At 38.2% G+C, this 17,376-nt stretch overlaps 1 protein-coding gene across 6 annotated transcripts in view; it reads left to right on the plus strand.

Annotated features, from left to right (window-relative positions):
- LOC134822979 (chitinase domain-containing protein 1-like) overlaps window positions 1-17,376 on the plus strand; it is a 133,424-nt gene that overhangs the window by 12,090 nt on the left and 103,958 nt on the right. For 2 of the 6 annotated variants that reach the window (XM_063834277.1, XM_063834280.1), the window contains exon 1: window positions 14,162-14,207. The exons of 3 other annotated variants lie outside the window; for them this stretch is intronic. The gene's annotated coding sequence lies outside the window, so the exon portion shown is untranslated. Of the gene's footprint in view, window positions 1-14,161; window positions 14,208-17,376 lie in introns of those variants that run through there. One more of the 6 variants, XM_063834275.1, reaches the window with a different exon arrangement.

The raw sequence follows: 17,376 nt of genomic DNA on the forward strand, positions 1-17,376 counted from the left end.
GAAGTTATTATGTGTGGCGATGCAAATGCAAGAACTGGAAAACTCCCAGACTATATCCTTTCCTGTAATGCACCTGCCATCCATGACATCTATAACGACATTGGACTCGAGCACGACATAGAAGAACCAAGAAACAATTCTGACCTTACAATATCTGAACCCCACTGCCAACACTTCCTTGACATGGTTATCAATAACCAACTCAAAATTCTTAATGGTCGTACCCTTGGGGACACCACTGGAAAAATGACCTGTCACAAATACAATGGAAGCAGTGTGGTTGACTATTTTGTAATCACCTCATGGGCAAGAGATCATGTAAACTCTCTCCAAGTAAAAGAGTTTACATCATACTCTGATCATTGTCCATTAGTCTTGAAACTCACTACATTTGAACCATTTGTCGCAAACTTCCAGCTCTCAGACTTTTCTAACTTTCCTTGTGGCTATAAGTGGGACAGCAACACCTCCCATTCACTATTTAAAAAAGCCCTTACCTCGCCCGAAATTATCAACAATCTGGAAAGCATTGTGACAAATGAATTTAGCAGTACTCTGGAGGGCAATCACGAACTGAACGATGCAGTCATAAAATGTCTCCACAGTGCTGCTGATATAGCCTTAAAAGTGAAAAAGCCTCCCAAAAATTCTGCCCGTAAAAAATGGTTCAACCCACAAGTCAACTCCTCGTGGCGGAACCTTAATAGGCTAGCAAATCGGCTTGGTAGTAAGCACTGTAACAGTATCCTCAGACAAGAATACTTTAAGCAACGCAACAAGCATAGCAATTTTGTAAACAGTAAGAAAGTAGCTTTCCTTAAGAAGTTAAATGAAGCTATAGAAGAAGGTCACATACTCGACTGGAAAAAATTTAAACGGCTTAAACAAGAACATGACACTAGCCCCTTACTTGACAAATTTGATTTAGCTAGCTTCCATGACTTCTTTGCATCCCTTTATAAAAAACCAGACCAGGAGCCAGATCTCACTCACCACAATCACAAACATTACCCTGAACCACCAGATCTGGATATCCTAAATAAGCTCATGTCAGAATCTGAAGTGACCTCTGCCATCAAAAATCTCAAAAAAGGTAAAAGTTGCTCAAACGACTTGATATCCAATGAGATGCTTCAGAGCGTAACTCCGCTTTGTCTCAAAGCCATCCTCAAAAACTTCAACCACTCACTGGTCTCCGGTTACTATCCATGGCACACCAGCATCATTACTCCTATTTACAAGTCTGGCAACCCTTTCAGCCCGGACAACTACAGAGCAATAGCTGTTGGTAGCTGTATGGGTAAACTGTTTTCTAGCATCTTACTTGAGCGTCTTCTGCACTTCAAAAAGCTCTACTGCCCTGACCCAAAAGAACAACTAGGGTTCTCGAAGGGTGCTCAAACAAATGACCACGTTTTTACCCTTAAGACAGTCATTGACAAATATACCAAGGTTAAGAAAGCTCGCCTCTATGCATGCTTTGTTGATTTAAGAAAGGCCTTTGACACTGTATGTAAGGACCTCCTTCTGCACAAAATCACATGCCTTGGAATAACTGGAAACTTCTTCAATTGCCTAAGTGATATGTATAGAAACTCAATAGCTCATATAAAAATCTCCAAACTCTTGTCCCCTAATATTGACATTGGAAAAGGAACAGAGCAGGGACACCCCCTATCACCGGACCTTTTTAAAATCTATATCAACGACTTGTCATCTCTCCTGAAATCTGTTGGTGATTATCCTATTCTAGCTGACGTCCTAATATCACATCTGCTCTGGGCTGACGATCTTGTCCTACTTGCCCTAAGTCCCAAGGCTTTGCAAGACAATATAAACATCCTATTCGACTTCTGTAACTCTATGGGCCTTGAAGTAAACATTAAAAAAACCAAGATTCTCATATTCTGCCCTCCTAAAAGAAAGCAATCCTATGAAACATTCATTTTGGGAGGCCAGCCCATCCAACACACCGAAAAATACTGCTATCTTGGCATTATATTCCACAGAAATGGATCTTTTACAGCAGCAAATACTGAACTGAGGGCCAAGGCTCTCCGTGCTCTCTATGGCCTCAAAGGCAATATCGTCAAAGATGCCCTCTCTCACCGTTCTCTAAACATTCTATTTGACTCTCTAATAAAACCGATACTGCTCTATGGCTGCCAAATCTTATGTCCTCACTCCAAAACCATGAGATACCTCTCCAAAACAGATAGCAAAGCCAACCCCCAGCATACTCTCAGGTACATCTCACAAGACCACTATGAAAGATTCCAGCTTAAGTTTATCAAGTGGTCCTTGTCTGTCCATTCAAAAGCATCAAATATAGGCTGCTGGGGCGAAAGTGGGCGCCACCCCCTCTTCTTTGAAGCCTGCAAACTTGCAATAGATTTCTATAGTCGCCTTGAAAGCACTGAAAATGAACTTCTCTCCGCTGCATTCCACGAGCAGATTATGTTGGGCCTTCCTTGGTACACCAACATCTCTAATCTTCTCACCAAATATAACTTCCCCCACTCATCCTCTTCAAAATCCAAGCTCTCTACCAAAATCAGTCACAACATGAGGGACGAATTTGTGGATACCTGGAAATCTGCCAAGGCATCCTCACCTAAATTATAATTCTACAATCAAATTAAACATGATTTTGAACCAGAAACATACTTAGGAGTGGTTAAAATCCCCGATGCTCGGAAAAGCTTAACAAGGTTTCGTATTAGCTGCCACAATCTTTACATTGAGAGGGGCCGTTACGAAACCCCCCTAGTACCAAATTCATGTTCTAACTGACTGTTTACTCTACTCCTCAGTTAGAGAAAAATTTAACTTCCATCCTAAAAAATTACTGACCTAGCTAGGTTTGCTATCCGATAAAACTTTAGACCTTACAAAATGTACTGCCACAGCAAGAGCAATCCATTCAATTCTCTCTGTGAACGAACAATTTACAACCTACTATAAGAGCCCAGATTTCCATTCAAATACTGGCCAATGCATAATGACATAGGACCTCAAAATAAGATCGAAATCTACAAATCCGATCTATTTATAGAAAAATAGTATTATAAGACATTTCTATTTTATCCCTACACATTTGTAAATAACTAGAATTGTGTAACCTTAAATTATTTCAGAATTATAACTATTGTGAATTCAATAAAATAATTATCACTTTTGTATCCTTGTATCCTTGTATCCTTGTATCCTACGTTGTATGACCCGCCGCGCACGAGTGCGCGGCTCCCCCTGTATCGTAGAAACTCTACAGTGAAGCGACAGTGGGGGTCACCTCGTGATACAAGTTCACCGGGTGGAAACTGAGGGCCTATATGACCCCATATCTGAAAGCAGGTTGGGGGCACTACGGAAAGCTAAGAAAGCTTCCGTAAACTACTACTACTACTACTACTAATATTGACGGATGTTACTCGTCTAAATTTCTTCGAAGTCTAGTAGCGTGCGCCGCTTTCTTCTCGATGGCACGAGCCCGATGGCACGAGCTACGAAGTACCGCGCGCCGGGCCAGATCATTAACAATGGTCAACTACTAATACTATATATATAATATGCCGGATGCATATATGATTTTGTATATGCAATATCAAATATGCATGATCTATATGGCTTGCTTAATTTTGTTCATGTTGTTTAGTACTATATTATCTTTTGGTGAAGGAACGAAACGTATGCGTACGGAAAGAATGATATTTCAAAAAGGCGCAGTTATATCTAGCTAGGAGGTGCACAATAAAAATTAACTTGCTTGGATTTACTGGGCCGCGCTCAGCCTGTCATTCCGCCTAATCTCTATGTTTATGAACATGATAGCCTGATAGCCTGTGCATGATTTTCAAAATTTTTGTACCATTGTTTTCTAAAGACTGTGAGAATTTTCACAGTATCAAATTTGTTATACCTTTTTGGAATGATCAGTGAGTTTCGCCAAGCGTGCTATATTTGATTGTATCACGTTGCGACCCCCACGGTCGTTTCACTTTATCGTCCCGACGAGTGACGATACAGGGGGAGCCGCGCACTCGTGAGCGGCGGGTCATACAACGTATGAAAAATATTTGATGGTGCGCGGCTTTTGGAGCAAAAGTAGGTGTATTGTAAAAGTCGCGTAATTTGACAAAATTCATTGATTTTTGTTGTATTATTTTGTCATATCTGCAGTTCCTTGAATCGAATGAGATAATTCTGAAAATTTGTGAGGACCTTCCAATTTGTATCACGTTGCGACCCCCACGGTCGTTTCACTTTATCGTTCTGACGATACAGGGGGAGCCGCGCACTTCGTGCGCGGCGGATCATACAACGTATGACAACTTCCAATAAGGCTTGCCTTTCACAACTGTCAAATTTCAAATTTTAGTAATAATTTGTATATATATATGTAATAGATGTTTACACAACTATATCATATTATATGATTCATTGATTTGGTACACGTTGCAATCCCTTTCATCATAATATTGCATTTGAATCATATTTTTTTGAATGTTTCAAATGAAGTAAAATACAATTTAAGTAAAATACAATTTTTATTTTCCACAGAAGAATCAATACATATTGAATTATAAATATCCGATAATTCCATTAATAATCATTAAAAGTTGCTTTGTCATTTGTAAAATCAAAAACGAAAAGCCGTACGCTGAACGCGCGCGGCATTTTTTCTGCAGCTGCCTAGCTTCAAGCTTGTAGCTAGCCGCTAACATCAAAGCCGCCGCGCGCGCCCAGTGCTGCGATGCATTCTCATTAACAATTAAACTTGGTCAAATGGTCAAATATATTTTTATACAATTCCTAAATTAAATCAATAATCATGTTAATATGAGTATTCAACACTACTCGACAACAAATATTTGCCGGCCCATCAACTACTCAGTCGCCGAAACAAAAATCAAATGTTTGCTTTTTCGTTTCGGGGACTGTTTGAACTCAGTACTATATCCGACTAATCATACTTTATAATGATTAAAATACAAAGTAAAAAGATTTTCCTCGATGGGCCGGCATTCGCAACCGCGAAACGTTTTGAGTACGACAAACGATGACACCACCACCAGCCGTTAATTGATAAGTCCATGGGTGACGGGATAAAGTTAAAGTAAGATGTGTAATTTCATATTGCCTATCACCTATCACCTAAGTTACTTTGCATATACTGCTTCTAGTTACAAGATAGCGATCTCAGTTCCCAATAACGTGTGACCCAACAGAAGGTATTGTGGAAGGACACGTACATTTTTCATTAACACGTGCCCCGATTACCTCCTCCGTTGAGCTACTATACGGGGAACGTTGATCGCCAGTCTGTAGTCAGATCGTTAATAAATTATACTTTAAAATTGGTTGCCGGGTGATGGTGTCAGTGAGAGACGTTAAGTTAGGTGAACATTGGTACAAAAATATAATAATATAGCAGTTTATCTCAAAGTTAAAATCACTATTTGTTAAAGTATTCAAAGTCAAACAGTTCTATTCAAAAGAACAAAGTCCGAGAGCAGAGAGAAGATTTGAAGACTATACACGCATATGTGGGGTTTAAATTTGGTATTAGTAATTTTAGGGTTCGACCGAAAATGTTGGTCGGTTGGTTAATAGGGAGCAGTCACTGTCATTAGAATTATCAGATTAGGAGCAACAATTAGAATCAAATTGGACATATTGTGTATTGTGGCCCAGAAATTAGTGAAACCTAGAATTGCGGTAAAATGCTAGCGCGCCTTGTTTTGCGCGCTAACATACTAGCTGCTGAAAATAAAGAAGTATATCCATGATAATGTCATTTGGCGGCAGCGCCTGCCGATACCTGGATTATATTGTGTTTAACTTAGAATTCAGTGAAATTTTTGTCATTCCATTCAGCACCATACCTGTTTTGGGCATTCATCAATGACTTTTGTAATTTATTCTTAACAGAAGAACAAGAGAATTAAAATTAAATGAGCCAATTTTACAAAACTCATTCCACAGCCACGCTGATTTATAGATGAATTGTTTAGTTGGAGAAGGTGTGATTAACATATTGTCTTTCCTATGAGATATGGTGAACAAAGAGAACATTGAAATTGGTACTCTTGTCTTAATTATCTTAAAAAATTCCATTAGGCAACGTAGTCTATATAGGTTCTCTACAGCTAGTAATTTATGTTTTGCAAATAGAAGTTTGGTAGACTCCTTAACATAAAAATCGCAAGTATTGAGAAAGCGTATATTATTGCCCACGTTAAGGGGCCTGTTAATAATTTATTAAATTATTAGCTATTTTAGATTTAATAATAATAATATTGAGAAAAGACAACTTTTAGAAATAGATGTAGGGAATATTGAAGGCAAAGGGAACCAGTTGTGTTCATAACAAAGAAATGCATAGTAAATATTTTTGGTCTAAGCCCTGTGTTGCTTAAAAATGCTTCATTAACATATTATATAGAAGTGAAAAGCATAGTTACTTTTTAACGGGCCAATTTAATTTTAATTCCTCTTGTTCTTCTGTTAAGAATAAATTACAAAAGTCATTGATGAATGCCCAAAACAGGTATGGTGCTGAATGGAATGACAAAAATTTCACTGAATTCTAAGTTAAACACAATATAATCCAGGTATCGGCAGGCGCTGCCACCAAACGACATTATCATGCATATACTTCTTTATTTTCAGCAGCTAGTATGTTAGCGCGCATAACAAGGCGCGTTAGCATTTTACCGCCATTCTAGGTTTCACTGATTTCACAATACACAATACACAATATGTCCAATTTGATTCTAATTGTTGCTCCTAATCTGATAATTCTAATGACAGTGACTGCTCCCTATTAACCAACCGACCAACATTTTCGGTCGAACCCTAAAATTACTAATACCAAATTTAAACCCCACATATGCGTGTATAGTCTTCAAATCTTCTCTCTGCTCTCGGACTTTGTTCTTTTGAATAGAACTGTTTGACTTTGAATACTTTAACAAATAGTGATTTTAACTTTGAGATAAACTGCTATATTATTATATTTTTGTACCAATGTTCACCTAACTTAACGTCTCTCACTGACACCATCACCCGGCAACCAATTTTAAAGTATAATTTATTAACGATCTGACTACAGACTGGCGGTCAACGTTCCCCGTATAGTAGCTCAACGGAGGGGGTAATCAGGGCACGTGTTAATGAAAAATGTACGTGTCCTTCCACAATCCCCTCTGTTGGGTCACACGTTATTGGGAACTGAGATCGCTATCGTGTAACTAGAAGCAGTATATGCAAAGTAACTTAGGTGATAGGTGATAGGCAATATGAAATTACACATCTTACTTTAACTTTATCCCGTCACCCATGGACTTATCAATTAACGGCTGGTGGTGGTGTCATCGTTTGTCGTACTCAAAACGTTTCGCGGTTGCGAATGCCGGCCCATCGAGGAAAATCTTTTTACTTTGTATTTTAACCATTATAAAGTGTGATTAGTCGGATATAGTACTGAGTTCAAACAGTCCCCGAAACGAAAAAGCAAACATTTGATTTTTGTTTCGGCGACTGAATCGTCGATGGGCCGGCAAATATTTGTTGTCGAGTAGTGTTGAATACTCATATTAACATGATTATTGATTTAATTTAGGAATTGTATATAAATATCTTTGACCAAGTTTAATTGTTAATGAGAATGCACCCCAGCGCTGGGCGCGCGCGGCGGCTTTGATGTTAGCGGCTACAAGCTTGAAGCTAGGCAGCTGCAGAAAAAATGCCGCGCGCGTTCAGCGTAGGGCTTTTCGTTTTTGATTTTACAAATGACAAAGCAACTTTTAATGATTATTAATGGAATTATCGGATATTTATAATTCAATATGTATTGATTCTTCTGTGGAAAATAAAAATTGTATTTTACTTAAAAAAAAAATTGTATTTTACTTAATGCCACGGGCCCGCGTATTTCCTTCTTGATTGAGCTGAATAATCAGGAAATTTTGATGGTTAATTACATCTTATTTGGTACTTCTACAGTTTATTGTTAACATTAAACTTAAAGCATTAAAAATACATAATTTCTGTTAGAAATTTCATGATTTTGTGCAATTATGCGTACATATAGAGATTGTTCACAATCACATCACTGGCAGTTATGGACTAATTGAATGGATGAAATAAGTGGAACAGTAGACTTGATAGTGAACAGTATAAGAACAAAGGAGAACAACAGAAGGCGGAAGAACAGACGCAGGGTTTAGACATTGATTGATCAGTTTGAGAAGTTTCACATTAGTTTGACATCAGACAGAGCAAAAGGTAAGCATAACATGTAAGAGTAACAATTTTGTTATTAGTCATGACTAAAGTAAAATGAAATTAGAAACAAAATTTTATTTTATACCCACAATCAATTCGTATTTAGTTCAAATATTTAAAGTCAAAATAACCATTTTACAGAAGTGGTTTTATCATAATAAAATAACAATATTTTAGAACTCGAAATTTGGGAGAGTATTTGGCACTTAAACTTCAATCCTGCCAAGTGTAAAGTAGTTCATATTAATGTGAATAATAATCCTAACTTAAACTATATTGTAAATGGAGTAGAACTAGAAGTATCTGCACATGAACAAGATTTGGGGGTTATTACCCATAGCTCCTTGCTTTGGAATGAACAGATAAAAGCATGTATCTCTAAAGCACTACCTTTAAAAGTGTATGGATATCTGATGAATAAACAACAGTTCTCAGACGCAATAGCTCTCAGATACAACCTGGTGGATATGCTCTTAGCACCAAGCCACTTATTGACCGCCTGCGAAACATCATCAAGCAAGTGTGGTTTGCAGATGATAGTGCTGCTGGTGGGAAATTGGAAGCAGTGTATAAGTGGTGGAAGGAGTTGCTCCAAGTAGGACCCAAGTATGGTTATTTTCCTAATCCATCTAAGAGCATTCTAGTAGTAAAGGACCCTCAGATGATTGTTTGGCACTGTTTGGAGAGTTCAATATGCAAATAACATCAGGTACCAGGCATCTTGGAGCAGTACTTGGCAATACAGGTGTCAAAGATCAGTACATTACCGATAAGGTTCAAGGGTGGTGTGACGACATCAAGATGCTAGCTGATATTGCAGAATCTGAGCCTCAAGCAGCCTACTCAGCCTACATCTCTGGCATCCAACACAGATGGAAGTTTGTTCAAAGGACTGTGCCCCACATCTCTGAAGCCATGGAGCCGCTAGAACATGAGATAAGACAAAAGCTCCTGCCAAAGATGCTGGGCAGGGAGATCTCAGACTTAGAAAGAGACGTGTTAAGTCTACCAATAAGATTGGGAGGATTGGGATCTTGTTTTATTGAACAAAAGCAATAGTGGACCAACAGGAAGTTTACACTGCATCCAGTACCCTCACCAAATCGGGGAAAGAAATGATCAAAACATTGAAGAATTCCGAGCTCCAAGCCAAGTTTATTGCTATAGCTGAAAGATGTGGCACCTCCTCTAAGAGAGCATTACTAGCAGCAAGAGAAAAGGGAGCGTCCAGTTGGCTTAACACATTGCCACTTCAGCAGTATGGCTACACTCTGAACAAAGAGGAGTTTCGAGACAGTGTCTGCTTACGCTACAGTTGGTGGATACCAAACACTCCCATCACCTGTGGATGTGGGAAAACAAGTGATCTTGACCACCTTCTCACCTGTAAGCTAGGGGGCTACGTGATAATGACCCACAACAACATCAGAGACACAATGGCAAATCTCCTTCGTGAGGTATGTCATGATGTAAAAGTTGAACCCCAGCTACAGAAGGTAAATGAGGGTGACTGCCTCAACCCCAAGACTATAACAGGTGACCTGTGACGAGAAGGAGAAGAAGGACGAGTACTTGGAGAGAGTGTTGAATGTGGAGAAGGCTACCTTCACCCCGGCTGTATTCCTCACATCTGGAGGAATGTCTAAAGAGTGTAAGCAGTTCGTCAACAGAGTAGCAGACCTCATTGCAAGAAAAAGGAAGGAAAGGTACTGCGATGTAGTAAGACACGTGAGAACTAGGATAAGATTTGCAATGTTGAGAACAACTCTTATTGCTTTACGAGGGTACCGAGGAAAGAAGGTGGACACCAAACGTGAGATTCAGCTATCAGAAGTTTCATACAACCTCATCCCTGCCCCTATAATGGAGTAGATCATGTGTTTTGTTAAAATGTTTTTGAAAAAATTATTGGTAGCAATGAATTGTGCTCTGCCAATTGCAACACTTGATTTAATTGAATGTACATATTCTGTTTGACACACTTTTCTCAACCTGAACTTAAAGGACTGCCCTAAGACATGTACGTGTGGCCAGAAATACTCAGCAAACCATGCGCTCATCTGCAAACTCGGTGGATATGTGTCACTGCGACACAATTCGCTGAGAGACACCTTTGCAGAACTAATGAGAACTGTGAAATGCAAGGATGTGCAGACTGAGCCAGTTCTTCTTCCAGTTGATGGTCTAGAGTTACCAAAGGGAACAGTCCTAGGAGACCAAGCTAGGCTGGACATTTCTGCAAGATCGATTCGGAATTCTTCAGAGAGGGCTTTTTGTTGACGTAAGGGTATTTCATGCCCCAGCCCCTCCAATGCAAGCAAATCGATCCCAGCGATGTACCAGTCCCATGAAAATGAGAAAAAGCGATGTTACAACGCAAGGGTTCTTGAAGTGGAGAAAGGAAGCTTCACTCCTTTAGTTTTCTCGACTTCTGGTGGAATGGGTGGTGAAGCTGAAAGACGCTTAAGAAGCTGGCCAGTAAGATGGAGTACCACACTGGCCAGAGGTACTCGGATGCTGTAGGATACATTAGAAAGCGCCTTCGCTTTGAAATCCTAAGAACAACAGTGATTTCTCTCCGTGGAGACAGAGGTGCAAGAAAAAACATTGTTGATATAAACAGTCTAGATCTTAACTTGGAGCCACAAGGCCAAGGGTAATTTTTGATTGATTAGGAAACTTTTTTAATTCTTAAAGGATAGATTTTATATAGGGTCATTGTTATATTATGTGTATATTGTTTGAATAATTTTATTTCTAAAGCAAATCGTATGATCTGCTGGATTGTAAGGAATTTAGTTATTAGAGAACAGGTTGTAATGATAGCTATTTATAAAGCTTTGATAAGACCTCATTTTGAGTATTGTGTCCAATTGTGGAATCCAGTTGCAGCTCATGGAAGTTTAGGGACTGTTTTGGAGCTAAAGAGCGTCCAGAGGCGGTTTACCCGACTTATTGATGAGGTGGGTACTCTTCCATACAGCCATAGACTGGATATCCTCAATTTGACAACGCTGGCAGAGCGGCGAGTACATGGGGACCTTATCGAAGCTTTTAAAGAAACTAGTGGTTTGACTGAATATGGATCAGGTTTGTTCAGAATGAGCAGATCTGGTCTTAATCTTGTTTCAACCAATAGATGAAGTAAGAGTGTAACTGAAGTTAGGAATCTCCAGTCTTCTTTTCTTCTGGAGCGAGTCATTCCTTATTGAAACAAACTCCCTCCAGATATCAAGAACTGCTCGACAGTTTTAAGCTTTAAAGTTAGATTGAAAGGATTTAAGAAAGAAATGATTTCTCAAAACAGTGCAAGTGTAAATGATTTTTACTTTTGGAATGTTTCAAATGAAGTTTTAGGGAAAATTGAAGGACCCAGTTATTTAAGCAATAAGGAGAGACATAATTAATATCTTTGGTTTCATCCTTTTGTGCAAAGAAGTGTTTTGTAAATCTTTATTCCACTGGGAAGTTTTAATGAATTATTTATATATATATATATATAATGTATTAGATTTTATTAATTAATAAAATTAAATTTGATAAATTATTAATGTTGATGGAAAAATATATTTATTTTAATTTTTTTTCTATTTAGTGCAATGATATTTTGTAGACACTTGTGATGATGTTATGTCATAATCTTTACTTACTTACTTACTTACTTATGTGTACAAGTGATAAATTAATAGATTAATTTACACTAAAAAATGTACAAGAAATACACAATTTTTACTTTGCAACACTGGTATATTCTGAACACACTTACCACTGGCTGGTGAATGAGAAGTTGGAGCTGGCAATGGTCCTTGTGGCGTGTTTTCTGGATGATGAATAAAACAAAAGTTTAATAAAACAAAAGTTAAATTTATTACCAATTATTCAATCAATACATATCATAAATTCTAATATTGGAAACACAATGCAGAATGGATGTCTTAAACTATAATTTTGTTGTCACTAATAATCTATTTACTTTCAAAGTTGAAATTTAGTTAAGTATGAAATGCCACCACATCATAGTTAGGGTAAAATATAATTCTTAAAAATTTTAAAATTAAGAAGATTGCTCTATGACTTAAACTTTAAAATTTAGCAAAAGATATCTAATTTTTAAATAGTTGGTTACAGTTTATGACAGTACTGGCATGACCAATTTTATTGTGGCTGGTAAAAGGACCCAGTTGCCTGTAAGGGCTTTACCGAACCCCTGGGGACCACAATGTGATAGGATCAGGCCAGATGTTTCTATGTAGAGCAATTTATTTATTTCGGAGCTATGGTGAATGAATTGATGTATGAGAGAATTCTACAGATCTTGTTCATGGTAAACATTTGCTCATTTGCAAAGAAACATGATGATAAGGTAAAGGAAATTATGCTTATAACACATTACAGCTTAGCTTTGTCTGAAGGAATCCTTAATAATTCAAGAAGTTTGCTGCATGTTTTGACTTTAATGCAACTGATCCAACGTTTTACACACCTATACAATGATGAGGACAAACAAAAAATTAAACGTTGGATGATGAAAGAGGGTATTGTTGATGTTATTCTCATGATAAATGTTCATCCCAAGCCTTCTTTAGAAAAAATGTGTCCACTCATTGCATCGAAGAAGAGATTGTATATAAGAGCACAAATTTACTGTGTTGGATGAAAGAAGAACTTGTGAATCCCATGGACATTTTGCCAATTGTTCCCACTACCCTTGATTTGATGAACAAGCCTATGGTCCAAATTCCAATATGCCTATCCAATAAGAACTCAATTGATAGCATATTGTTTACAATTAATACAGTTTTTGGTTTCACAGCATCTACCATTTGAACTAAGGATGACAGTACTGAACAATGAATCTGTTGACAGAATCATCCATGCAGTTGACATCCATCCAACTGGATGAGGAGAGCTAAATACTAGACTTTTTTTACTATGTTTGTCACACATGCTCCTTGTAGAAGTAAGATATCACATTCAACTCACCAGAAGTTGGATAACATTTTAGAATATATGGTGTGTAAAATGAAATGTAATACACTCCCATCCAGTGACTTGAGAGTAAGTCTAACTCAGCTGCTCATCATTTCTTCTGTCTTTGCTATCGTTAGTAAAGAATCAATGCTTAGATTAATTGATGATGGTACATTAAGAATCCTGCTCCAAACATTCTTAGATTCGGAAACTCTGATGACAGACCAAGGGAAAACGAACCTTGAAGATCATCATATTGATGCACATAAATCTGTACTTTACGCAGTTCAAGTTATGACTTTGGAGGGAGGTCAAGAAGTGAGATCTAAAGTTGTAGCAGCCATCAAGGGACTTTATTTAGTGCCAAGAAACCTTTCAAATCCTAACCTAGCCCTCAATTTTCCATTCTTACCCATAAGCTATACTATATTGTCATCCCCTTTAGTTTTAAGATTCTTGCTATAAAGGGGGGGGGGGGGGGGGTGACATGTCTCCAATGTCTCCCGCACCTTATCTTTTCGAAAAAGACAAAGACATTGGAGACATTGGAGACATTGGAGACACAGCTTTTGGAGACATTGGAGATATTGGGGACATTGGAGACACAGCTTTTGGAGACATTGGAGACATTGGGGACATTGGGGACATTGGGGACATTAGGGACATAAAATGGATATTAAAGGGCATTGGAGACATTGGAGACACAGCTTTTGGAGACTCCTCCTCCTCTTCCTCCTCCTCTTCCTCCTCCTCCTCCTCCTCCTCCTCCTCCTCCTCCTCCTCCTCCTCCTCCTCCTCATCCTCCTCCTCCTCCTCTTCCTCCTCTTCCACCTCCTCCTCAGTCCTCCTCCTGGGTCCTCCTCCTCCTCTTCATCCTCCTCCTCTTCCTCCTCAATCATCAGAGTTCTAAACTATTTTCACAACTACAATTAAATACATTTATTGAGGTATGAGATATGATAGACGAGCGTAAGTGTTGACGTGCAAAGGACTGCTGTGAGTGTACTTAAAGATTACTCATCCTCCTCCTTCTCATCAAAACTATTCTCATCAAAACTACTATCTGGACTGAAGGTATTGCGTTTACAGTGTTTATTGTGCTTCTGAACATTGAACTCTTGATAATATAACTATGTCGAATAATCAGAGCTCAGACATTAGTCTCCACTCTTGTGAGCGCCCTTTAGAACATTTGAACTTTTCATTCCAGTCTGAAAAATCAGAGAACTGTAACAATTGTCTGTCAAAAGACATCAAGATTGACTTTTTAGAAAAAAGTTGTCTTTATTGAATGAAATTATCAGAACTAGTGATCTCATTGCTCAGTACAATGATAGTCTCATATCAGATCAAACTCAAATACAACAACAGAGTTTTAAGTGTGAAAATTTGCTGCCAAACTTATCAGAGGAGATTGAATGTGAGATCATAACCATTACCCCTCAGTCACACGTTGTTATCAATCAAGTAGAAGCGTTTGATGTAGATGACATTGTTGTGGAAGATGTTGTATCGGACAGTTTGTTTGTTAACAACGATGTCGTGGACAAGGTTGTTCCACAGGAGGTTGTTGGAAACGAGATTGTTATCAGTGAGATTGTTGTTAACGAGGTTATGGCAGACAAGGATGATGTGTCTGATCTCCCTGTATCTACTGCTACTGGTGAATCACGGATCAACACCCCTAAGCCCAGAGACAAATATCCAAACTTGGTCCCTGCCCCTGTCTACGATCCTATAACACCGGGGCCAATGAATATATCTGTAACTTGTTCCCCATCACCAGTGAAACCAGTTACCCTACTAGATGATGGTCCATTCTCTAAATTTTCACTTGATCTATTAATGGAAGAACTTGAGTTCAGTCACGGTTTTAAAAACAGGAAATCGGTTTATTTTGGTGACTTTCCCTATGAGTATTCAGGTGCAACACATGACCCAAAAAGTGTACACAATGATTCCTACCTTGCTAAACTCAGCTCCTACATTAATGTGATATTACCCAATTTCAGACACAATAGTATTCTCGTCAATCTATATGAAACTGGAGCAGAGTTCATGCCAGCTCATAGCGATTCTGAATCATGTATTGTAGAACACTCTGATATTGTAACCATTTCACTTGGTGCGACGAGAACACTGCAAATTAGATCAAACGGCAGCAATGAAGTTGTGGGCTCTGTGCAGCTTCAGCATGGAGATGTCTTCATCATGTCCAAATTGTCTCAGGCTGACTTTCAACATGAGATACTGCCAGACGAAATGTGTGATGAACCCCGGATCAGCATCACCCTAAGACTGATGAAGCCCCCTAGGATCACTCAGTCAACTGAGTTTGGTCTGCGTTCACCGCCCCCACCCATCCCTCATTCAGGACACAAACTGACAGACTCTTCTTCACCTGCACTCTCAGTTTGCAAACAGTCAGCTAAAGCTTCACAAAAGTCTGTCCTATTCATAAGCAGCTCTATGTTCAGGTTTCTTGATGCGGACAAGTTATCATCGTCCACTGTTAGTGCTAGTAAACTGTTTTATCCTGGGGCTGATGCCAAAGTAATGTTAAATAAACTAAAAACTGACCTACACTCTGTTCCATCCCCATCTATTATTTATATTATGACAGGAACTAATAATGTGAACACAGTCTATTTTGGCTCAAAGTCACTGAAGGATGCAGCGGGTGACTTAAGTAATCTCTTAAATTATCTCAAGTCAGTGTATCCGAATGCAATAATTAATGTTCTCAATATTCTTCCCAGGAGTACAAAAGGCCGCAATGATGTTGTGGCAGAGCTGAATAAGGTTATTAAGGATATGTGTAGCAAAGATTCTTGTTTTAATTACATTAGCACCCATAATTTATTTAACTATAATAGAAGTGGATTCAGGAAAGAATTTTATTTTGCCAGACCATCTGCAAAAATATCTGATATCTGTCACCTCAATACAAGCGGTGTTATTCGACTTGCTAAATTTCTGAAGTATTGGGCCCATAAGCAAGTTTGAATTTTCAGAAAGATTGTTAACATTTATTTCATCTAGATAAGGGATAATTACACATTGTTCCTCATGTTTATTGAAGTTTTAGAAAGTTTTGTTATTATCTCATACAAATTTGCCAGTTCTGCAATTTATCTTATTCTGACAAGTTTATAGCAGCATAAATTGGAAAATTTTCATGCTCTCACAGCAGTTCTTGCATTAACCCGTGCATTAGTAAAATCACAGTTTCATACCATGCCAAAAAGCTTGCAGTGGGACATTGCAACATGCAGGGAGGACTAACAGGTATGCCAAAATGTCTTGAAATCCAAGATCTAATCTGGAAAGAGAAATTAGATGTTTTATGCCTGAATGAAACAAATCTTAAGTCGGATATTGACTCAGCCAGTCTAAACCTACCCAAGAATTTTACTTTTATCCGCAAAGACCGTCCTAACGACAATGGTCATGGGGGATGTGGCATTCTCATCAGTGAGCACATAAAGTTTAAAATGATTCAACTAAACTTAGTTTTGCAATATGACCAAATCGAGGCTATTTGGATCCATCTTACAGATTGCAATATTTTCATCTGCTGTTTCTACAGATCTGAGTTGTTTAGTCCTCTTGACAAATTTTTAGATTATATGACAGACTGCATGATGAGTATAGGAAGTAAGAATGTTATTTGGCTGGGTGATGTAAATATAGACCAAAACAACATCAGCAGTATGAACTATAAGAAATTAGACATTACAATGAAAATGTTTGGAATGGTACAGGTAGTTCAAGATATTACCCGCATTGCTAAACTAGGAAACAGAATCACAAAGACCACAATCGATGTTGTCATAACAAACACTTACTCCAAGTTTCTTGACTGCAAAGTTCTTGATGATTGTATAGGAGATCATCAGGTCGTAAAGTTCATTGTCGATTTCAATGTGCATAAGGCCTCAAAATTCAAGAAGTTACTAATAAGAGATCACAGCAAAATGAATGTTACTGCTCTTAAAGAATTTTTGGAAACTTGTGATTATAGACCAATAATAGATTCAACTAGTCTGAATGATGCAGTTGATGGTTTAAACGAACATATTGATCACTACTATGATCACTTCTGTCCAATTAAAC

Source organism: Bolinopsis microptera, chromosome 11 (assembly GCF_026151205.1).
Source record: "Bolinopsis microptera isolate Bmic1 chromosome 11, MBARI_Bmic_1.0, whole genome shotgun sequence".
NCBI lineage: Eukaryota > Metazoa > Ctenophora > Tentaculata > Lobata > Bolinopsidae > Bolinopsis > Bolinopsis microptera.